We start from the raw sequence: 22,839 nt of genomic DNA, 5'->3' as shown, positions 1-22,839 counted from the left end.
GTGACTTTCTTGGAAATGCAGAGTGAGGGACAGTCCCTGATTCAATTCATCCTGGAAGATTTTGAATCTCTAGCATAACATGATAAAAATTTGGATAAAAACTCTCAAAGCAGGCAAATTTAAAACTAGATACATAATTATTTACATTATGACCCAAAGCTTTGAGTAAATTAAAATATACCAAAAACAAAAGGGGGAGCAGACAATTTGACTTTCAGTCGTATCTGAACTTTGATATCACATAATGTGAATGAAGAAATATTATACCAAATATTATATCAGAATGCTCACAGTTAACTCTTTTCAACAATGTGTTTTAATGATCTCAAGATTCACACATAACTTTTTACACTTATATTTTGCTTTTCTTTAAGAAAAAAAAAAACTTTAAAAAAATGTATTAAGTTATGGTGTTCTTAAGAGCCTATATATCTCTGGAAGCTGGAGCTCTTTACTACCTTAACTAGCAGTATATGAATGGCTATATTGGACATGTTTTCTGCATTGAATTTGCTTCATTTAGTCATTCATTAAATACTTATAAGGAGCTCACTATTGCCCTCTATACTTCAACTTGCTTTTGACTGGTAATTCACTGTTTTAAAAAAATATCTGCAATTGTAGCATTACATCATACCCATCATATAGATGGATTATATCAATGTCCCATGTTTTCGTGCCTTCCTGTTCCAAAATTTCTGATGTCGCCTTGCTGCACTGACTCTGAACTTGACCATATAAGTTACTTTGGCCAATCGGAAAACAGCAAACTGGACACAAACAGAGACACATTTTTGTTTCTTCCCTTTGCCACAGCCATAAGAAGAGTGAAGACTGGCCTGCTGGCAGATACAGGAGATCTGTGGAGAGTTGAGTCATCTCATCCATCTTACCAGCAGTCAGCTAATGCATGAGCACAGAGCTGAGACCAGCTAATTCTTTCCTAGACTAGAAACCACTCAGCCAGTCTATAAAATCATGACATAATAGAAGTATGTTGATTTGTACCTCTGAGTTGCAGGATTTTTTTTTTTTTTGTTATTCAGCAATAACTAATACAACTAAACCCTGAGAATATGAAGATGATAAAACACCCTTCTCCCAGAATCCCAAAGACTACACTTAAAAAAAAAAGCCACTGGAATTACTGATATAAGTTGGACATGATTTTTGTCTCCCATTGAGTGTGGCTAGATTACAAAGCCTCATATTCAGTGCCTCTTGTATCTAATCATGCCCAGGTCTGTTTCCTTTCATAACCTTCTGAGAGTCTGTTGTCTTCTTCCTCTAATATGAACTGCTGATACTTCCAACTAACTTTGTCATTTGATAAACACCTCCATCTTCAACTTCCCAACCTCCCTCACTGTTTGGGGTTTATTTTTTTCATATTTTGTTTTTAAACCTTCTTTCTCTTTCCTTTTGGGCTCCTGGGTCAATCAAATTACATGTAAACAGTTGTGGCTGATAATATTAATTAATTGGTTTGGGAAATTTTTCTGTTCTGTTGAGGACTGAATCCAGGACTTCATGCATGCTCAGCATGCACTCTCCCATGTAGCTACATGCACAGCCTGTGTTTATTTGAGTCATGGGTCCCAAACTAATATTGCCCCCAAAATGAAGGCATTCAGATTAACAGGAAATTACTTAATCACTTTGTCCAATTGCATAAAGCACAGAACATAGGCTTTGTTTTAATTATCTGGTGATGAAAATAGGTGGTGTTGAGAAGTTATACTGATTTTAAAACATTTTTAAAATATAGAGGCATATATTATGTAGTAGGGGGAGAAACATTCAATAATGATACCAAATAATATATACTGAAATAAAATTTAGCAAGTGTATTTTTGAGGCTGGCAAATCTATTAAGCTAAATGTCTTCTTGTTATGTCCCAGCAATTCCACTTCAAAAAAGAAGTGCATGTGTTCATTTCATTCATAGCCATAAACTCAAAAGTGCACCAAAAGATGAGTGGATCAACACAATAAAATAGTGCCTACAACAATGAGACATGCAAAAGTGGTTACCTTTTGATTCCAAGCATTGTTAAAGACCAAGAACAGGAAATGATGGACTGAGGATTAGAGCTCAGTAGTAGACCTCTTTTCTATCATGTGTCAGGCCCTGGGTTCAATCCCTAGCACTGCATAAAAGGAAAGGGAAGGGGAGGCAAAGCAGGACAAGGCTAATCCTGGAGGAGGTCAAAATAGAGGTAACCTCCCACAGAAACTTCTGAGACAATGGAAATGGTCTATAGAAATAGCTCTCGCTGTGTGTACCAAGGACCCCTTGGTAGAAATTATGTTCCCAAGAGCCTAAGAGAGGATGTCTGAGATCTTCCTGTTTCCAAATCTATCTCCATGGGAGACCAGGTTTTCTTCATTTACTTCGATGAAAATAGTATAATAGCAGACTGAAAAAAGATAAAGATATTAGAACTCAGATGACTTTTATGGGACATTAGAGAGATTTGCAAAGATGTAAAACCAAGCCCTCTTCTTGACAATTTTTAGGAAAAAAAAAATATATATATATATAGATAGATAGATAATGTGTGTACTGGGGATTGAATTCAGGGGCACTTGACCACTGAGCCACATCCCCAGCCCTATTTTCTATTTTGTATATTATTTTAGAGACAGGGTATCACGGAGTTGCTTAGTGCCTCACTTTTGTTGAGGCCAGCTTTGAACTCACAATCCTTCTATCTCAGCCTCCTGAGCTGTAATATAGTATTTTTAAATAAAATATACTAGTTTAATAATACACTAGTTACATGTTAACATGTGATGGGCTTACTATTGTTATTTTTAGTGTACTGATATAAATATTTGGAAACTTTTTCAATTTCTTTTTTTTAACTTACTAATATTTATAGATACAATCCATATCAGCTAAAGCACCTAGTTCCTTAAAAGTGAAAGAGTGTGAAGGAATCCTGAAACCAAAGATTTTGAGAACTGAATTGGGTAGAGGTTATATGGGTATTTCCACAGGCAGACTCTGATCAAGGAATAAACTTGAGATTCATGTTATTGATTGCATGTATATATCATGATTAAAACCATGTCTTAAAATCCATAAGAAAATAGGTATATGCTCATAGTACAAGGTAAATTGGGAAGAATTATAATTTAGTATACAAAAATACATGTACACATTCAGAAGTTGGTAGGCATTATGCAAAAATAGCAGAGCTTTCCTCTGAAGCCTGTTGCTAAGTGGGAAACAGCTAGGAACCATAATTATATAGAAGAATTGGGGGAACAAAATTAAATCATCAGGCTTTGCTCCTCTGTAGAGAGCTACTCCACCCCTCACTTAGATGGAAAGAACGAGAAAGCCTGTGGTAAGGGGGGTAGTCAGAGGGTTTGATGCAGAATATATTCTATTTTTTTCCTCCTTTCCAACCTTTTCCATGCCAACTCTTCAAGCTAGCAACAGAAAGGGATTTGAACCAATAAAGAGAAACTAAGAGACTCTGACAAGGGACAGGAAATATCACACCCAGGGAAAAGAGCAGAAAGATCCATTTAGAAAAGATGGCAGCTGTCAGACTAAAAGAGAAACTGGAAGGTAAATTAATTGGATATAAACAGTCCCAGGAGGATTCTGCAGTCACATGAAGTAACAGTGGAAAGTGGAAATGAGTAAAACTGCAGTCGGCTCAGGTAGATGGAACTTTGCATTTGGGGAGACCAGGGTGACTAGGAGCCGTCTGACTTGTTATCGCACTGACCAGGGTATAAATCCTAAGCTGTTTGTAGCTTCGGACGTTAAGTTCGCTGAATTTGAACCTTCTAACAGTATAATGGGCATGATGCCTCATAGAGCTGCTGTGAGAATTGAAATGGACTTTTGAATACAAAGACCATACCGTTCCAGGCATATCCTTAGTGTTTGATGAGTGGTATTTTAAAGATCACTCATGACTACACTTAATACCTTTGTGACTAAGAATTGCTCTCCACAGTGATACATTATCTATAGAAACCCTTTAGGAATTGTAATATATCACTTCATTATTCTGACATGGTCTATGGAGATGATTTAAAATTTTTGAAAGATACATTAGGTTAATAGGTTATTAATGATTAGTCAAAAATGTTCATTTCAATAAGATTTTTTTTATTCATTCGATATCTTTGGAGAAATGAACTGCACTTTTCTCAAAACATCAAGCTTTAAAAGAAGACATCATATTTTATTTACCCATTGATCAAACATTTGACTTATATCCCAGTGAATAATGCTGCCATGAACATTCATGTACAAGTTTTTGGGTGGACATGTATTTTTGTTTCTCTTGGGTACATAGGAACAGATACGCTGGGTCATATGGTAACTGTGAAATTCTTTGAGGAATTGAAAGACTGTTCCCCAAAGTAGCTTCATCATTTTGCATTTCCACCAACAGTGAATGAGAATTCTAATTTCTCTGTATCTGTCTTTTGTTATTATAGCCAGGAGAGAGAGAGAGAGAGAGAGAGAGAGAGAGAGAGAGAGAGAGAGAGAGAGAGAGAGAGAGAGAGTTGTGTGTGTGTGTCTCATTGTGGATTTTGACTTGCATCACCCTGATAATTACTGATATTAAAGCATCTTTTCTTGTGCTTAGTGGCAATTAGTATACCTTTTGTATTGGGGGAAAAATCTATTCAGAAGTTTTGCCTCTTTACCACTGAGCTACATCCCTAGTCCTTTTTATTTTTTATTTTTTGAGACAGGGTCTAAGAAGGTTGCTGAGGCTGGACTCAAACCTTTGCTCCTCCTACCTCATCCTCCTGAGTTCCTGGATTACAGGCATGTCTTTTTATTATTGAATCATGAGATCTTATACATATTAGATAGTAGTCCTTTCTCAGACACAGGCTTTGCAAATGTTTTTCCCATTCTGTGGTCTTTTCACTTTCTTGATGATGTGCATTGAAGAACAAGTTTTAATTTTGTTGCGGTCCAATAAGTATGACTGTTTTCCTTTTGTCCCTTGTGCTTTCGGTATTATATCTAAGAAGCCATTGCTTAACCCAAAAAAATTGTACATTTTTTTTCTAAGTTAAAATTTGAACTCCTATATCTAGATCCTTGATTAATTTTGAATCTTTTTGCATATGATATAAAGATTCAATTCCATTCTTTTGCATATGAATAGTTGTCCCACCACCAATGTTGAAAAGACTATTTTCCCCCATTGAATTGTCTTGGGACTGTTATCAAATATCAATTGGATTGTAAATGTGGAGGTAAACTCACTTTCAAACTCCCAATGTGCTCACTGGACATTGCTCAATATTATAGGTAATTTTCACCTAGCCAAATCTCTCTCCCTCCCTCTCTTTGTCTCTCTGTTTCTGTGTGTGTGTGTGTGTGTGTGTGTGTGTGTGTGTGTGTGAACAAGTAGGACTCATTCAAGGAAGAAGGAAAGAGAAGCAACTTCTGCAGCGTGAAAGGGGACCCAATAGGGGTTCCCCCATGGTCCCTTCTACATGCTCATCCATTCATTCTCAGTAGCGTTTGACACAGTCAACCATTGCCTCATTTTTAAAAAATTCTCCTTTCTTTGTCTTTATGAAGGCACACTATTTGAAGACACATTCCAGCCCCACTTCTCCAAGAACACTCCTCTTTTTCCTTTCATGGGAGAAGGTAGATCTCAGGACTCTCCCATCCAGGAAGTTCCCATTCTACCACACTCTTCCTAATTCTACCCTTCTCAGAAAGAAAGGCAGAACTGATGACCCAGATAGCATCTATTAGCAATCAGTTCTCCACTTATCTTTTAATCTTAACCTTTGCAAGTTTCATCACCCCATTTAGATTGTAAATTCTCACTGTATTTGTCTTCTATTGGTGCATGACAAATGACCACAGATTTATCATAAACTCATTCATTATCTCACAGTTCTGTAGGTCAGAATTTTAGGCACAGCATGGCTGGATTCTCTGCTGGGGATCTATAAGACTGAAATGAACCATCATCTGGGCTGTGTTCTTATCTGAGACTCAGGACCCTCTTCCAAGTTCAATTTTTTTTTTTTTTTTTTTTGCAAAGTTCAGCTCCTTGCCCTTGTAGGACTCAGGACCCCACTCCCTTGATGGCTATAGGGCAGGAGTAGAGTTTTGTTCCTACAAGCTGGACACATGATCTTTTATCATAACTCATAGCTCTTCTTCACACCAGAGCTATTTGATTTTTCAAGGTCAGCAGCAGAATTGTCTTATTACTTCTTTCACGAAATGTCCAGTTTATTTTAAGAATTCACCTGATTAGGTTTGGCCTGTCCAAGATAACCTTCTTTTTGTTTAACTCAAAAATTCCCTTAGCTCCATTACATAATATTACCTAATGATGGAAATAAAATCCATCATATTCACAGCCCTGCTTACACTCAATGGAAGGGAATTATACAAGAGCACATGTAAGAGGGACAGGAATACTGGAGCCATTTTGAATTTTTGCTCACACATGTGTACACATGATGCTGCCATGGACTCCAAATGTTAAAGATAAATCCAACTTGTTTACATTTTTTATCAAACTTATTCATTTAATCTCCATATAACAGACAAGTCAAGAGTATTATCACCATTATACAGATGTTGAATCCAAGGTCACACAACAACATGGCAAGAGATAAAAGATAAAGATCCCATTAATTCTGTAGTCTCCAAATCTATTTTCTGTACAAAACCACCACACTGTGACAGAGATCATCATATCTTATACCTAAAAGCCATGATCACAATGCCTGACATTTTGCAATTACAATTAATACAGAGCATTGCTAAAGACACAATGTCATTTAATTGTCATGGCAACCTATTAGTGTGGGTTTTATCATTTCTTCTTCAAATAAGGAAATGATTGAGTGAGTCCCACAGCACAGCACTTAGCACAGTGAAGAACAAATAATAAGCTCTCTGCTTTTGGTGCTATCATGAATTAATTTTATGTATACTACCACATCAGGAAATGCAAAGGGATATTATCCATGCCCTTGGAGGATTTATTTGTTGATAGTACATCAGAACTTGATAAATCCCATGTGTTCCCAACTTTAATTAGGTTTGGTTTAAATAATACCAATCAAAAAGGAGCATAGCAGGATAATAAAATCTGAACAGAACTTTGCTTTTGAAATAAGCTATGGCCCATTGGCCAAATCCAGTCTGTCACCTACTTATGTATGGTCTATGAACTAAGACTGTTTTTCATATTTCTACTTGGTTGGGAAAAATTAAATATATTTTGTGGCTCACGAAAAATTAGATGGATTTCATATTTCAGAGTCCATAAATAAACTTTTGTTGAAATGCAGCCACACTCATCCACTTACGTGTGTCCTCAGGTTGCTGTCGTAACAGCAGGGTTAAACAGTTATGATAGAGACTCTATGACCTGTAAAGTCTAAAATATTTACTATCTTTTCCTGTATGAAGAAAGCCTGCCAGCTCTTGGTCTAGCCCACATAAAGAGGAGGAAGAAAAAGATAAATGGATGGAGGTTAAGTAGTACAATGGCGAGATCCCAGGTATCTAGCTTTTGGAGAAACGAAGCAATAAAGGGTCCTCGAAGCCCTTAAAGCCATAGGTTTTCTGAAATCCAGGGCCCACACAGTGGCCGAATCTCAAATAAGAAGACATTTTTGACTACTTGTAAGGGTTGTTTCCTTCTTTTACAAGCCTTTAAAGAAGGAAGGAAGCTCCCAAGAGAGAAGTCTGCCTTGGACTTGAAGTTCATGTACATCTTGACTTGGATTAATGGGCAGAACTGAGATGTGTATGTCTCCCTCACTCCCCAGTGTTTCACAAGCCCTAGTGCTATTGTATAGTTCTGAATAACAAGACAATTGTACAATGCTGGGAAATGATCCCAGGTAACATGGTGAGGAGCTGGAGGTTGGAATGAAAAAATAAAAGTGTAATTATGGAGCATGTTTGTTATTGCTGAGGGCTACATCCCAGTAGGGTCTCTGTGAGGGCTAGTGTATCACACACCTCAGAATTGTCCTACCAGTGTTGAAAGCACAAGGTAGTCATCCCCCAACTCCCTCTGAACAATGGATGAGGCTTGTTCTTGAGGGTAGTAAATCCCACCACTTCTAACCTACTCCTGGTGGGCCAAGCAAGCTCCTGGGACCAGAAAAAGCCCTCAGGAAGAGAGTGCAAGTGCTTGGGATGGGGAACCACAGGCATGACCAGGATAGTACACTAAAGCTACATGTGTCTGAGGCAGCCAGAAGGTCTGCTGCATGGGCTTCCCTTTAACTTTGGAAAGTTAGTGGCATTGGGAGAAGACATTCAGATTAGACTTATTTTGCTTTAAAAAAATAAATAAATGGTACTTCTAGTTGCCAGAATGTGTCAAATGTCTAGGTATATGTCCTAGATGGCAGGCTCCTCCATCTCAGGCAAAAAGATAAATCTTAAAGTTTTCATAATGAATAATTCAAGCAGGGAAAAAAATAGCACTATTCATTAATAACATTCTCTTTCACTGCCCATCCCCTGATAGGGAGATTATTGGCAAGAAATGTACACCACAACAGCAACAAAAGTCCTGATAAGCCACAAAAAGTTACTCTTGAGTGATCAAAATTGATGGCCAAAATCAGCCAGAGCTAATTAGCCCTGGAGCCTTATTTCCCATTGTAAAGATTTTAGCAAATTCGACAGAAAATATGAAAGATGCACAGATGCTATAATATATGCTATATTTTAGTAAGAACAAAACCTCTAGAGACTGAGTTATGGGTTCTGTTTAATTTTGTTTTATGATTTAAAAAAAAAAAAAACACTGATGACAGTATTTCCTGTTGAAATGGAATCCAGCCAGCCTTCCAGATTTCAAAGGGTTTATAATGGAAAAAACAGCACATAAGTGGGTCATGAACAATCTTGTCCATTAATCATCCCAAGTCCACTAGATACTCATACTAGGTGCCAAGAAATCTATGAGACTCTGTCTCAAAGGCAATGTGCTTTTCTAAATTTACTTCTCAATGTGAAAATCTAATATTTATGTTCACTAATATTTTGTATTTTTTAATGAGAAACGGGGCTCTGTTCAAAAGAGCAAAGCAAAACAGCACATCCCTACCTTGAGGTATTAAGAAGCATCTCAAGTAATCAGACTCACCAATTTATACACCCATCAGTGTCCTACTTATTGATCTTCAAATACTCACAGCTACCATTAACTATCTAAAAAGTATTTCAAACTTAACTTGCTCAAAATAGAATTCCTGGGGTTTTGCCCATGATTCTATATTTTAGATATGAATGATATTACCATCTTCCCAACCTCAGGTTAAAATTCTAAGAATAATCTCTGATTACTTGCTTTCTTTTACCTCCTTAGTGTAATAAGTAAATAACCACTATTGGCTTTTCCTCTAAAATAGTTTCTGGATTAGAACCTCTTTGTAACATTCCTGTGATAACTGCTGACTGTAGCCACTGTTTTCTCCCACTTTGACTATTATAATAGTCTCTTGGTTGCTTTTTTATCCACTCTTGACCCCCTATAACACTTTCTTACACATAAACCAGATGATGTTACTTGTCTACTTAAAACCCTGTTATACTCTGCATTAAAAATAAAAGCTAGAGAGCCTACAGCAAATCTTTACCAAAAGCACATCAGATAGAGAATTAATCTCTAGGATACATAAAGCACTCAAAAACTTTAACACCAAAAAAACAAATAACCCAATCTCTAGCAATTCGAGAATGCAAATCAAAACTGCTCTAAGATTTCATCTCACTCTAGTCAGAATGGCAGCTATCAAGAATACAAACAACAATAAGTGTTGGTGAGGATGTGGCGGGAGTGGGGGGGAGGCACACTCACACATTGCTTGTGGGACTGCAAATTGGTGCAGCCAATCTAGAAAGCAGTGTGAAGATTCCTTGGAAAACTTGGAATGGAACCACCATTTGACCCAATTATCCTAGTCCTCAGTTTTTACTCAAAGAACTTAAAATAGCATACTATAGGGACACAGCCACATCAATGTTTATAGCAGCTCAATTCACAATAGCTAAATTATGGAACCATCCTAGATGCCCTTTAGTAGATGAATGGATAGGAGCACTTTGGTATATATACACAATGGAACATTACCCAGCATTAAAAGAGAATAAAATCATGGCATTTTCAGGTAAATGGATGGAGTTGGAGAATATAATGCTAAGTGAAGCAAGCCAATTCCAAAAAACCAAAGCTGAATGTTTTCTTTGATAAAGGATGCTGACGCATAACTGCGATTGGGGGGATGGAGAGCATGGGAGGCATGGAGGAACTTTAGATAGGGCAAAAGGGAGGGAGGGAAAAGGAGGGGGCAAGGGGGTAGGAATGATGGTGGAATGAGTTAGACATCATTACCCTAAGTACATGTATAAGACTTGAATTGTGTGAAAATACTCTGCGTACAATCAGTGTCTTGAAAAATTGTGATCTATATGAGTAATATGAAATAAATTGCATTCTGCCATCATGTATAACAAATTAGAGTAAATTAAAATAAATAAAATAAAATAAAATAAAAACTAGACTTTTTCCTGAGCTTTTTACATGATCTGGCTCTTAATATTTCAGTTATCTATTGTTACCAACTATCTCAAAACCTAGGGTTGGAAACAATGACATTTATGGTTTCTCACAATGCTCTGGGTTGACTGGACTCAGCTGGCCAGCTCTTCTGCTCCATTTGATGTGGGTTAGGGTCACTTGTATGACTGCATTTGGTGGTAGAATTACATCTGCATGGGAACCCATTTGGGGCTAGAATGTCTAACATGGCTTTACTATATGTTTGGTGCCTCAGCCAAGATGATTGCCTGTGTCACTCCTTCTCCACATAGTCTCTTAGTATTTAATGGTCAAGTTCAAGCTTCTTTGATTAGAAGCTGAATCTCAAGAAGACAGTAAAGGAAGCTGCTAAGAGCCTTAAGGCCAAGGCCAAACACAAAGCATCATATCCACTATATTGTGTGGGTCTAATCTGTTGGACAAAGCAAGTCACAAGATAAACCCAGTCTCAAGAGGAGAGAAAACAGATCTGTCTCTTGATAGAAGAGGAATATTAAAATACAGGAAAGGGAGGAATTTGGGCCAACCATCTTTGTAATAACCTTCTATAACCTACCTATTCCTCCAATCTACTCTGATATCACTCTGCCCTTAAATCACCCTTCCCGTGCCACACTGGACATCTTTGCCATTCTAGAAAATGCTAAGACAGAGATTGCTAGCATTTCCCCCCAATATACTGCTCATCTTCTTCCAGAACAGACCTTCTGAATTTCAGGTAGGCTCATGAATTCCCAGAATAAATACTACATTTCCCAGGCTTCCTTGAAACCAGGTTTGGCCTCGTAATGACATTCTGAGCAATAGAATCTCAAGAGAGGTGTTCAGTGGAAACATCAGCAAACCTTCCTTAAAAGTACCAAGGTGTCTCTCCACTGACCTGTTTCTTATATGCCATGTGTTCCTGTGTGCTTCTTGAACCACGGGGTAATGGAGAATGAACGCTATGCCAAGATGAAGAAGCCTGAGTCTCTGAAAACATGGGGCTGCCTATTTTCCCTGGAAAAATGATCCCTGGATGTTTATTTGAGAGAAGTACTCTGCCAGTTTGTTTAAGCCACAGTTATTTTGATATTTTCATCTTTCACAGACAAATTAAATCTTTACTGATTAACATTTTCAGCCATGGGAAAAGGAAAAGCAAAAGACTTGAGACAGGAGGACCTGCAGAATGTGAACAGAGTAAAGGGATTCAAGGGATTTTAGAGCAGGCAGCATTGGTTAGAGTCTTATAAGCTTGGTTTTTCCATCTGAATGAAATGGGAAACCATTGCAAAGTGTTGAGGAGAGAGTGACAAGGTCTTACATATACTGTGGAATTAGTCTTGGTTCTGGGAGAAGGATAGGCTTGGGGGGAAGGGCCAAGGCAGGAGTAGGAGACTAACTAGAAGGTGTTTTTTTTTTTTAATCTAGATAATGGAAACATAAAACATAGAGAGAAATTGATATGGTGAGAGGTGGTTAGGCCATGGATCTAGTTTGAAAGGAGAGATGGACTGGATGTGGGATGAGGGAATTGGAGAAGTCAGTGATGATCTAGAAGCTTTGAACCTGAGCAACTGGAGTTTCCACTGATTGGAACAAAAAAAATTGAGAAGGAGCAGAAGTTTTATTGGGCGGGTATAAATAAGAAGGGGAATTATGAGAGTTCTATTGGGGATATAGTATAAATTCTTCACAGAAGTAGAACGAATAGAATTTTTGTGTGTGTGTGTGTGTGTGTGTGTGTGAAGAGAGAGAGAGAGAGAGAGAGAGAGAGAGAGAGAGAGAGAGAGAGAAACTTATCTTAAAGATTTGGCTCAAGCAATTATGGAGGCTGAAAAACCCCAAATTTGTAAGCCAGGAGGCTAGAGATCAAAGAAAAAGTTGGTTTTGCATTTTGAGTGGGAATACAGGGTGGAGATAGAATCCCCTCTTCCTGGGAGAACAGTCTTTCCTCTTGAGGTCTTCAAATTATTAGATAGGCCAACTCATATAAGGAAGTGCAATTGCTTTATACAAAGTCTACTGTTAGTCATACCAAGAAATACCTTCAAGGCAACATCTAATCTGGTATTTGACCAAATTTCTGAGAACCAAAGTCTACCCAAGTCAACGAAAAATTAACCATCATGGATATGTTAAGTTCTAAACGTTCTAGTGGAGAAATTGGGTAGGCAGTTGGATATACTGGAAGCAAACATTTGGGGTCATGAACATATAGAGTTCACTTAAAGAACAAGACTGAATGAGATAACCAAATGAGTGAATGGAGGACGTAGAGTCACTCTAGTCCCCCCAGTTTTCTGGGTCTCACTGTTGTGTGGCCTGACCTATTACATATTTTCTCTTATTGAGCTTATTAGACTTGAGCCTTAATCCAGGTCTTGAGCATTCTAGACATTGTTAAATTTGTTTTGGTTCTTATTGAAACACTGAAATATAAAATATGATCCTAAACATGTGAAGACTAAACCCAGGCTTGGGATATAGTTCAGTGATAGAGTGTGTGCTTAGCAGGCTAAAGGCCCTGGATTCCGTTCCCAGCAAAAGAAAGAGAGAAAGAGAAAGAAATTGAACCCCAACTCTGAACCAAATTCCTTAAACCCCCATATAAATTCCATAACCTAACCCCTCATTATGGACACACCTGGGTATAGCATCTCTTACCTTGCTTTCCATTACAAGCAGGGTGCAGCCTTCTCTCTATATAAGTTCCCCTAATAATTTATTAAAAATAATATCTCTGGAATTTAGTGCGTCTTTCTTTGGAATCTCTACCTGCCTTATCTCAGAACATTTTGTGACATTCCCTTGTGGGAACTCTCTTGTGTTGATTTCAGAGCAACTCTAGCTGCACATTCTGCCTGGATGGAACAATAGAAAGAGAAGTGAGTGATATGAGGATTGGACATACATAACTGTAAGAGTTATGCAGGTGAGGAAGAACCACCCAGCAGAACTATGAAGAAGCCAGAGATCCATGAGAAACACCAGAGTTTGATGTTCCATGATGAAGAAATTATCAACTCAGCCAAATTCTGCCCATAGGTCAAGAAAGACCTGAGAATTTATCATTGAATTTGGCAACTTGGAAACCATGAATCAATCCAGGTTTGACTAGAGAAACAGAACCAGTAAGAGATGCTTATTAAGAAATTTACTGCAAGGAATTAGTTTATGCAGTTATGGGGGATAGGTAGATAAGTCCAAGTTCCATATGACAGGACATCACAAATGGACTGGAACTCATGGGCACAGGCTGCAACTTTTGTCCACAAGCAATTTTTTTTCTTTCTCAGACTATCCTCAGCTCTGCTGTTAAGATCTTCAAGTGATTAGATGAGTCACAAGAGATAATTTAAAATATCTTCCCCTGAACATCATGTTGAGCAACGTAAGATCAGGAAAGAATATAGAGATAGTAAGTATAGATGATTATTGCAAAGAGCCTAGCTCTTTGCATAGCAGAGAAATGGAGCAATGATGGGAAGGACTTGGTCCATGGAATTAAGTGGCTGAGGTAGGATGTAAGATTTGTCCTTGAGGAACCGGTGACCATGGTGTTAGAAGATCATCTCTATGGATACTGAAACCATCAACAGGAAAAGGAGATGAGTCAGTAGCTAACATATTCAGGAGAATGAGGCATGTCCCACTGTTGAAAGATGAGTAACACAACATGGTTGTACAAGAAAGAGTAGTGGAGTTGCAGCCTAATAACATCAAATTGAAAGCTGAGGCTTTAGAAAGAAGGAAGAGGGGAATAGTATTAGAAAAAAGGAACAAAGAGAATGCACACCCACCTTCAGCCTGAGCAGGAGGATTTTAAGAGTAAGTGTTGGAGTCATGGTATATTAGTCAGCTTTATGTCACTGGGACAAAAAGATCTCAAAAGAACAACCTAGAAGAGGAAAAGTTTATTTTGCCTCATGGTTTCAGTCCATACTGACTCCATAACCTTGGATCTGAGGTAAAGCAGAACATTATGACAGGGGATATGGCAGAGGAAAACTACTCAGGATATGACAGCCAGGAAACAGAGAGAGGTCTGTTCATCAGGGACAAAATATAAACCTCAAAGTCCCACCCCATTGACCTACTTCCTCCAGCCACACCCTATCTGTAAACAGTTATCATTGCCCAGCTAAGCCATATCATAATCTAATCATGTCACCTCTGAACAATCTTGCATTGTATCATGCATGAGCTTTGGAGGGATGTTGTAGATTGATTATGAGGTGTCCCCCCAAAACTCACATGTGAGACAATGTAGGATTGTTCAGAGGTGCAGTGATTAAAATGAGAGAGTTGTAACCTAATCAGTAGATTAATTCACTGATACAGAATAAATGAATGGTAACTAAAACCACGTAGGGCGTGGCTAGAGGAGATTGTCACTGAGGAGATGCTTTTGGTGAATGAATCTCTTTTCTTTCTCTGCTTCCTGATTGTCATGTCATGTGCTGCTTTCCTCCTCCACGTCCTCCCACCCTGATGTTCTGCCGCACCTCAGACTCAGAGCAATGAAGTCAGCCATCTATGGACTGAGACCTCTGAAACCGTGAGTGCCAAATAAACGTTTCCTCCTCTAAAATTGCTCTTGTCAATCTTTTGTTCACAGTGGGGGGAAAAACAAAAAGCTGACTAAAACAGGAGATGCTGCCTATCTAAAACATAATACAAAAATAATTTTGTATATTTAGAACATAATATAAAAAAGAAACATGGGGATATTGAGAGAGCTGTGCAGAAAGCAATGACCTCACAGGGGATCCAACTCTGAATTAGAACCACTAGGTTGGTGAAATTTTCAGAGAAGTAATTAAGCACTTAGGAAATTCTGCTTACGGCTGATCATGAGGTTCAGAAGGGAAGCATGTGGGAGATGATATCACAAATTCTCAAGAGTTTTATAGAGAGGAGCTGAGAGCCTGGGTTCCCTATGGTCCTAACATAGATAGGGATAAAGGAATTTGAGAATAAGCAGCATAGTTTCCAGGTCTGGTGGGGAGGCTGAGTGTTGAGGAGTGGTAGGTAAGGACAGGGAGAGTCTTGCTAGTGGCACAGTGGCTTCTGGACTGTGTCTTCACTTTTACTGATGGGGACCTAAGTCCAGAATTAGGAGAGCTGCATCCCAGCACTTGTCCCTCTAGGCCTCAGTTTTCTTATAACAATAATTGAAATGGAGAAATTCTTCTCTACAGCTCCTTCCACCTAAACCACCCTGTAATTTTAAATTAGGTTTTAAATAGTCCCACAACTTTTTTGATTCTAAGAACATTCCCTTTTTGCAACTTCATGGCCTTAATCAAAGCACTTTTTAATCCTTTCTTGTCTTCTTCCCATCAAAAGACTGAAAGTAATAAGTACACTGCAAATTGTTTATTCCCTATTCCTCTAAAGAGTAAGGGGGCAACCTTCAACACATGAAAAGGTGCTTACATTTCTCTGGACATAGAAAGCTATAGAAAACTTCTACATTAGTTGAGGGATGAAATAGAAAAAAACCATATTATTATATTGTTTGCGTGTATGAAAATCTAACTATGAATTTCATTACAATATCTAGTTATTATGCATCAATAATTTTTTAAAATAACCTCTATACCTATCCCACTGTACATTAAGGAAATTAAAGGTCCCTGCCTACCATCTTCCCTCAATCATCTCTGGGCTTCATCAGAGCTATGCACAAAGGCTGTCCATGTAATAGAGTATGACTTAAAATGACTGAGCCCCTCTCTAGTCATACAGCCTCCTCTCCATAAACCAGCCATTCTTAAAGTGTGGTCCCTGGACCTGTAGCATCAGATCACCTGGGAGCCCAAGAGGAATATACATTCTCTTGCAGCATCACCTAGGACTTACTAGAAATACATGGTATCTTGCAGTTTCACAGAGGAGCCTATTAGAAATGTACATTCTCTTGTTGTAGTCCAGCCCTACTGAATCAGAATCTCTGGGGCAAGTCCTATTGATCTGTTTTCACAAGTCTTCCAGGTGATTCTGGTGATCAAGGTTGAGAATCACTGTTTTAGACACATTGTAAACACAACACACATTCTAATCTCATGGGGAAAAATCCAGTTCTCTTAATTTTTCATACTCTTTTATATCCCTGGGTTCTCATGCAGCTCCTTCTGCTGCTTGAAAATCCTGCTGATAGTGTCTGCCACCCACATGCTTCTAGACCAGTGTGGTCACCATCTCCTGGGGATAATCCTCCTCAGCCAGATTGAGGGACACATGCCCTCCTCTGTTTCCAAAAAAAATTTTTCCACCATCAGGTATTTCATCATTTATTTTATTGCCTCATAACTGTTTACTTGACCTCTGTTCTCCCTCCCAAAGACATGGATTTTCTCTTATTTAGCAAAAATTTTAAAGTCTGTTATTATGTTTCAAAGCACTGGAAAATTCAACTTTAAAAAATGATTCATTTTTTTAACCAAAAAGGGTCAGACAATAAGCAATGTAAAGAAATGTATTTCTTTGTTTCTATGCCGCAATTGATTTTTTTTCAAAACACTCTGAATGAGTCTTAATAGATGGCATGTCATAGCTTAGCTAATGGTATGTTTTGCTTTCTTTAAAAGCACAAAAAGTGACTGTGTCTTATAATAATATGACACATGAGATTTGATGAAATACAATCTTCCTGAAAAGCAATATCTTATTAGGAAAAAAAAAACACTTGAAAGAGGAATGGGAATTGTAGCTGTGGGGAAAGATGAATAATCTGGAATAGGACATTCAAAGAAGGTCTCCCTGGGAAGGTGACATTTGAAAACAGACTTGATGGAGGGGAATGATGAAACCATGTAGCTCTGGAGTGGAGTTTCCAAGTTGAAGAAGCAATGAGAGCAAAGGTCTAAGGGCAAGGAAAATGACCTATTCTCTTGGTCTATTTAGAAGATTATTTACCATGGTATCTGATAAATATACATACGTGTTTGTTTAATAGACTTTTTCACATCCACTGATAATAGGGAGAGACTTCCAGAACATGTTGGTTGAAAACTATTTTAACCTCATGCACATACCTGCATTAGTGACTCCTGGAAATAACAAAGAATTGTGATAGTCAAGTGTAAATTCAGAAAACATTATTTTGCATCTTTGGCATTATAGACCTTATGATAGGTGCTGGAGATACAGAGATGTATTAAATGCAGTCTTTGGACTCAAGGAGTTCTTAACTAGCAGGAAACACAGTAAAAAATAACCACAACATAATAACATAAAGGTATATTTACAGATGCATGAAATGTATTGTGGTAGCCACATAAAAAGGAACAATATCTATGTTCATTTAGACTCCTGCAAAGGCCTAAATCTCATTCTCTTGAAGGAAAGTAATAGACAGCTTTTAAGCAATTGGGTTGAAGTATTTGGCTGTGAGAAGTACATGTACCATGTAGTTTTCAGATCTTGACCTTTGGTAAAATCTCCAATTGCCAAGGTTCTTTAGACTAGAGGTCATACACAGGACATTCATAAGAAATGGGCTGCCCAAAATGGGCTGCTGCCCTCAAGGTTACATATTTTGCTACTAATGTTATTCTTTAATTAATGGTGAGATCAAGGAATGTAGCTCCATGGTAGAGTACTTGCCTAACATGGGTGAAGCCCTGGGTTTGATCCCCAGCACTGAAAAAAGAAAAAAAAAATCAAAGGGATGGAATGCTAGGATAAGATGCCCACCAAATGTAAATTACCACTCTGATCCTGATGTAGAATAAAAGAGACAAAAAGTGACTCCTGAATATAACAAAGGATTGTGATAGACAAGTGTAAATTCAGAAAACATTATTTTGCATCTCTAGAATTACAGACACCCCAGATATTTTCAAGAAGTAGATTTATTGGCTACAGAGTCCAGAGGGACTATTGCTTAAAATTTCTCTGAACTCCAAGTCTGGAAATTCTTGGAAATTTATACCCCAGGGTGGAAGGTGTCAGATGTTTACATGACAAGTGTTTTTTTGTCCCATGTTTTAGATTAGACAGAGGTTTTGTCAGTTTTAGCACAAAAGCAGAAGTAACACCATCAAGTCATCATGATCAGCCAAACTTAGCTTTTGCAAGAAAAAGCAAATTGGTCTTCACAAAAAAATAGGAAGTCCTATCCCACATTGAGTTTTTCTTCAGAAATTTTTGCTGATATTCTGTTAATAACCATGATTAGGTCTCTGGAGAAGCTTAATTAAGATTCTTTGATGGGTAGCGGGGGGTTGCCACTACAGCCCAGCTGGTGATACTTACAAACCCATAAGATGGAATTCCTGTCATCTTTTAAAAGATAGGGAAGGAGTACTGATTTATAGCTGGCTTCGAGTGAGCTGAGTCAAGGAATCACAGTCCCATAGCATTGGTTTCCTCCCCTTCCCACCCCCTCCATCGCCACCCCACCCCCGTTACTAGAAAGTCTGTTTCCTCCCGGTAAAAACATTTCTGGCAGCTCCAGACCTTATATCCTCTTAGGCAACTGCTGAGAAGAACACCTTTCCCACAAGCCCCTCCAGACCTTATATCCTCTTAGGCAACTGCTGAGAAGAACACCTTTCCCACAAGCCCTGGGAAATACTTCATCTTCCATCCTCAGGTCAGATATGAACCCCTAAATCAGGAATCATTGGCAGATTTAACACTGCCAGACTTCCATGAAATAAAAGTTGACAACCTTTCCTCTAAGGCAGAAGCGGTTTCGTTCAAGAAAGTTGCAGCAGATGTCTGTACTGAAGGAGAAACAAAACAAGAGATGCTTACTGAACATTCAAAATGTAAATCTAATTGATCATCATATCAGTCGTGTAATGGCCCCCTGCCTCCTAATTCCAATGACTCACATGAACCTACCATTTTTGTCTCTTCTTCATTTTCTGCATACCTCTTGCTTCCTATGGAGAAACACAACATATGCTGTGAACTAAATCTTGCCCCCCACCATTCATACATTGAAACTCTAAACCAAAAGAAGATGGTGTTTGGAGATGGGGTGTTAGAGAGATAATTAGACTTAGAAGATGTCATGAGGGTGGGGCCCTCATGGTGGGATTAGCACCCTTGTAAGAAGAGACCCCAGAGCTTGCTTTTTGATATGTGAGGACACATCTACAAAAAAAAGGTGTGGCTAACCCAGAAAATGAGGAACCCAAACATGTTGGCACCCTCATCTCATATTTCCATCCTCCAGAACTTTGAGAAACAAATTTCTGTTGTTTACACCACCCAATGTAAGATATTTTGTTGGGGTAGCTCAGACAGACTAATGCATTAGAGCAAGGCAAAACTATTTGCACAGTCTGGTTTGTGTGTATTTCTGGACAGTTTCCATGGGAACAATGAAATTTAGTTCTACTTTTCTTTCTAGTTGAATGAATTTTCAGACCCGTACTAATACCGAAGCCACCAGACACTTGTGGCTTAAAAGTGCCTGTTCCATATTAGAAATATCAGGTTTATAAGACTTAATACAAAAATGAAATGCAAAATATCTCAGCACTGTTTATTATTTATTAGATGTTGAAATATTAATATTTGAATATATTAGCTTAATAAAATATTACAGTTGAGCACAATGGCACACATTTGTAATCCTGGTGATCTGGGAGGCTGAGGCAGGAGGGTTGCAAGTTGGAGGCCAGCCACAGCATTTACTGAGGCCCTCAGCAACTTAGAAAGATCCTGTCTTAAAAATGAAAAGGGCTGAAGTTGTAGCTCAGTGGTAAAGTGCCCCTGGGTTCAATTCCTAGGGTGTGTGTGTGTGTGTGTGTGTGTGTGTGCGCGCGCGCGCACGCGCGCGTGTGCATGTATTCAATCTTAGGTTTTGTGTATTACATTATGTTTAATTAATCTTGTTTATTGTGGGGGGTGGGAACTGGAGATTGAACCCAGATGCTTTACCATTGAGGACCACATCCCCAGTCCTTTTCATTTTTTCAAATTTTGAGACAGGGTCTCACTAAGTTGCTTAGGGCCTCACTAATTTGCTGAGGCTGGCCTTGAACTCGTGATCCTCCTGCTTCAGCCTTCCGAGTTGCAGGGATTATAGGGTGTGCTTTTCATATAGATATAGATATAGACATATAGATAGATAGATATAGATAGATATATTTTTTAATGTGGCTACCAGAATATTTAAAATTACATATGTCATTTGTTGCAGTATCTCTGTCAGACAGTACTGCTGTTCCCATTTCTGAGATTCTTTGAGTTGAGCATTCACTTGGGACTGTGTTTCTCAAAATGTGGTCCCCTCTGGCATAAGTGTCACCATAATCTGGGAACTTGTTAGATGTGCAAATATTCAGCCCCAAACCCTATCTTAGCCGGGGGCTGGGGGGGGGGTCCCCTCCCATGTGGCCCTCCTGGTAAAACCCACAGCTAAGGGCACACTTAACCCTAATTCTTCTAAAACTGATAAGCTAGGAATGAAATTACTGAAGGTGACAAAAAAAAAAATCTTTGCAAAAGATAAGGTTTACCAAGTTGCTAAGTGATTTGAAGTATTTGTTTTATGCCAAAATGCTCTAAATTGGATGTTAATATTGAACCAAAACCAAGCTGTGGTGTTCTGAAAGAGTGCTGCTTTGGGGGTATTAAATGAGATAAATAGTAGTTCAAGCCCTCTGCCATTTTCATTAACAATGAGAGTACCTTAGTCCATGTTGTGTTGTTATGACCAGATACCTGAAGCTGTGTGACTTATAAAGAAGAGAGGTTTATTTATCTCATAATTCTGGTAGTCCAAGAGCATAGCACCAGCATCTCTGCTTGACCTCTGGAGAGGAGCTCTAATTGAAAAAACAGAAAGGTCAAGCATGTGCCCAGGCAAGAGCACACATGCAAGAGAGACCAAGCAAAGATGGCAGGCCCTCTTTATAATAACCCACTCACAGAAATGTCATCAATCCTTCATGAGCACCTCTGTAATGTCAAATGCCTCTTAAAGGTCCTTCCACCTCTTAACAATGGGCACCAAGCCTCAACATGAAATGAGGTGGGGAAAACCATATTCAAACCTTAGTAGATAGACTGAGGAATTTGGCCTTTTAAACTCACATTTATTAAATTCGATTCTAAATCTTCACAGTACTCTTTATGGTAGGCACTATTATCAACTTCATTTTATAGGTTGGAAACCGAGATGCAGTAAGGCTAATAAGCTGGCCCAAAGTCATACTTGCTAGAGTCAGAATGAATCCGGCCATAGAGTCCAGGGGCCTTTACCATTGTACATGTGGTTTTGCATAGGGCCTGTGCTTCAGCCCAGCTGATCCCAACTCATTTGCCAAGTGAGTGTTTCTATACTAGTAGAGATGGTGACATCAAAATTATGGAGATGGGGGAGGGGGTCACTTAAAAACAAAACTGCCTGGGATTTGCCAATCATAGGTTAAAATTTTCATTGGCTTGATGTGTGTCTAGGAGTGCATAACAGCTCAGGAACTGCAAAGCAAATCCCATTTGATACATGATGAAGAGGAGGCTGAGAAACAGGGCTGAACAGCTGGCAATAGCCAAACTCAGACTATATAAATTAGACTAACCTAAATTCTGCACAGGTTCTCTGGATATCTTTTTATTATACAGGTTCTGAAGTAGTCAAGCTACATTGAACCTGAGACCTTACCATCTCCAAGTGATGGTGATGCCGTTGGTCCAAGAAACAATACTTCTGTTCATGAGCAGTACAATGTTTCAGGCCCTGAACCATAAGGACTTTCCTGATCCTCTAGAGAGCTGCAGCTTTCCTAGCTATACCAGCCTGGGAAGACATATTGTGTCAAGGTATGGGCCCAGATTGGGGATTCTTTGAGAATCCAGGCCTGATGCACTTAGTGCCCTCCAAGATCCAGTTTAGAATAAAAGCATTGTACCAGAGTAGGAGTCAGTTTCTGAGACCTGGAAGAAAATTCCAGGAAGCTGAAAAGAAGTTATGACCCAGAACCCAGAAACAGGAACACTTAGTGACCTGGCCCCTCTCTTGGTGTCCTCTCACTTAAATTCAGCCCCTGGCTCCCCTCTCCTGTTGCTCCTTTTGGACTCCAGCCTGAGCCAGGGGCAAGGAGTTGAGAAAGGATGGAACAGTTTTGCCCTCCCCAAGAGCACAGGGATTTCTTGGTCTTGCTGGAGGATTAAACAGAGGGGATTGAAGAGTTCCAGTGTAGATTTTTCCGTGCAGCCTTTCCCAGCCTTTCTTCACTGCGGCCCTGACTTGTAATCCAAGGCCTGCTCTCATCATCCAACCTTGCTA

This window comes from Callospermophilus lateralis, chromosome 3, assembly GCF_048772815.1.
Source record: "Callospermophilus lateralis isolate mCalLat2 chromosome 3, mCalLat2.hap1, whole genome shotgun sequence".
Taxonomy (NCBI): Eukaryota; Metazoa; Chordata; class Mammalia; order Rodentia; family Sciuridae; genus Callospermophilus; species Callospermophilus lateralis.
The sequence above is the reverse complement of the archived record's forward strand: the minus strand, read 5'-3'. Positions refer to the sequence as shown.